The following is a 3,009-nucleotide window of genomic DNA, read 5'->3' as shown; positions in this document are numbered from 1 at the left end:
ACTAAGTGATTAATACAGATTAATAATTTTCTACATTTGACACTTGGGTCAAGTAGAGATGTTCAAAATAAAAAATGACTAGTAAAATAGGACTTAAATAAGATCGATAAATTGAAATTGGTTCAGAATACCAATGTTCCAATTTAGGGGTATTATATTTGCCCCTCTTTGAGTAAATTTTCATGCAACACATTGATTAAAAGAAGTCAAAAGTATGAAGCATACACCAAGAGCTTAGATTGGTTTTGAGATTGATGACACAAAGACCAATTGATGAGATTTTTATGGTTATCTTTAGAATTAAGCTTAATCTTCACCTAGATACTAGTCTTAAAAGATAAAAGATTGTCAAAATTCACAAAATTGTTTATAGAACAAGATTCAATTCCCAAGAGTTAGAGTTAGAATCCCTTGATACCTATCCATTAGAAAATGACACAATTAATCATGATTCATTGGATTGTCCCCTAAATGAGATTTAATCCTTAGGAGTCAAGGTTAGATTACCTTGATACCTATCCATCAAAGTGATTGAAAGAAAGAGTTTAGAATTATCTCTAAAACAGAGCTGAATCCTGCAAAGTCTAGATAGAAAATCTCAATACTAGTCCATAAAAAGCTAAAAGGACATAATTACATGTCATAGAATTATCCACAGAATGAGGCTTAATCCTTAGGAGTCTAGGTAGAACACTTAGATACCTGTCCATGAAACTATGAGAAGGACTATTATAAGATTGATTAGTTGAATAGCATATGATGCCAGATGGGGGGAACAAAGATACTCGAGCGATGAGATGTCACTAATGAATATGACATTATGTTTAGATTTGAAGCCATATTTCAAAGATTCAATGATGTTCAATGATCTAATCATCATCTTGCCCCCTCAAGGCTATAGTCAAAAGATGACACAATAGAATTAAGGTGATTCATACTGATTTGAAGGTTTGGTTGATGATAGTTGACTAGAATTGGCCAAAGTCAACTTTTTTCTAAAAATATTGCAAAAGGGTGGAGCAACATGTGAGATGAAGATGAATAGATTCACAAAGTATCAATAAGATAGATTACACAAGTGTTCAATAATGTTGGTCCTGAAATTGTAAAGTATCATTTTAAGGTGTCTTAAGTGCATCAAATTTTGAATTTGATACAAAAATGGGTTTAGAGTAGCCTAATTAGCTAAGGAGGTGTTTTTTATGTCCATCAAAGCACTTTGAAAAATTAGGTCAAAACCTGTATAAGGGCCAAAAGGGTCATTTTCAAAGCATTTGCACATTTGTCTTTTGTGGAGAAAAGAGCTTTGAGGTGAAAATGATGGCCCCATGCATACACATCAATTCAAGCATTCCAGGTGACACAAATAGCTAGAGGACTATGGACCTCCTCTGGGAAGTCAACAAATCTCTTAAAAATTTCAAATTTGATGCAATTTGATTAATTTTTTGCATGTTTTAAAGTTTGATGTCATCAAGTTCTTGTGTGAGAGCTCATTCTTTTGTGTAAGCCTATAGGAGTCCTTGCACAAGGAAACACCACTAGGGAATTTCTTTCAATGGGATGTGAGATTTCCTCATGCAAGACACACCCATGTCACTAACAAGAAACCTTAGTTTAGGTTTCTTTTGTGCCTATAGATGTGTCATGGCTTGTACGAGACTATTTTCTCGCATAGACCATGGAGGTTCCTCACACAAGGATGTAGTTTACTTGTGTTAGATTATGCATCCTCAAGAAATATTATACACCCTCACACAAAATTGTAAGTTATTGTGTGAGAATTTGAGTCTATTTATGTAAAAATTTTTGGTAAAACATCATGTTTTATCATATTGTTGTATCATCATTAATTTTTGGAGCATGTATTCATGATTTTTTGATTGTAGTAGTAGTAGCATGATTATTTTGATGTCAGATACTGATCATGTTTTTTTGTTTACAAGTTGAATTTCTAGATATCTCTTTTAGATTGCATATCCCACTATCAAAGCACTGATCAAGCAACTAGATACTATGGTGATTATAGATCTTGATATGCTCAACTTGTCTTGTCTATTTGATATCCCTGATCTATGAGTGAATCATAGATTGTGAACAACATTAGTAGAGCATTTCCACTTAGAGACAAACACATTTCATTTACCACTAGGAGAGATGACCATCACTATAAAGGGTATACATAGGATACTCTAGATTCTATTCCACAGGCCCTAGATAGAGTACAACACACAACCAAGACCTAGTATTTTGGTACTAAGGGCCATTTGGCAAGATGATATCATTATGGGTAAACCCATCCCCTAGGAGAAATTGGTGCAGTTATATGGTCCTACTCATAGATTGGTAGTGGTGCTCAGAGCTTTCCTTGGTTTCTATCTAATACCTCACAGAGGTTGGAGCATGGATTAGAGTGTAGATGGTGTTTTATGCTATAGAGGATGTTGTAGCAGCCAACACATTTAGGGTGGGGTCAGTGTATGTTGGCCCATATATTTCATGAGATGCATGAGGTCATCTATAGAGGGACAAAGAGTACGGTAGCTAGCATCTATGTTTTGTATGTCTGAGCATAGGAGCACTTTCCTATTACTAGACCTATATGTGATAATACAAGGTAGACTCATGAGCCTTATATTTGTAGGTACGAAGGGTAGATGACCCAAACTACTCTAGATAAGACCAAGCAATGGAAAGTGTAGTTGGATGACCTAGTGGCAATGATATGACAGTCATGGAGAGAGATAAAGGCTTGAGATGATGCTTGAGAATACCTTGGTTATATGATTGCCTCTCAACCACTAATTGGTCACTTGATCCATGTGATCAAGAGATTTCCTTTGGCATGCATGTGGCAGTAGTATGGCCAACCATACAATATTTTGTAGGAGTATTGCATTTATGCCCACTTCATTGAGGAGGTGAAGAAAGGGTTATTAGTAAGATTAGACCATGGAAGGTCTATGATTGGATCTCATACCATTACCATGACTCACTGGGATTATATAG

The sequence above is a fragment of the Cupressus sempervirens genome, chromosome 5 (genome assembly GCF_028749045.1).
Source record: "Cupressus sempervirens isolate cs-2001-9-10 chromosome 5, ASM2874904v1, whole genome shotgun sequence".
Taxonomy (NCBI): Eukaryota; Viridiplantae; Streptophyta; class Pinopsida; order Cupressales; family Cupressaceae; genus Cupressus; species Cupressus sempervirens.
This window is presented reverse-complemented; position numbering follows the sequence as displayed.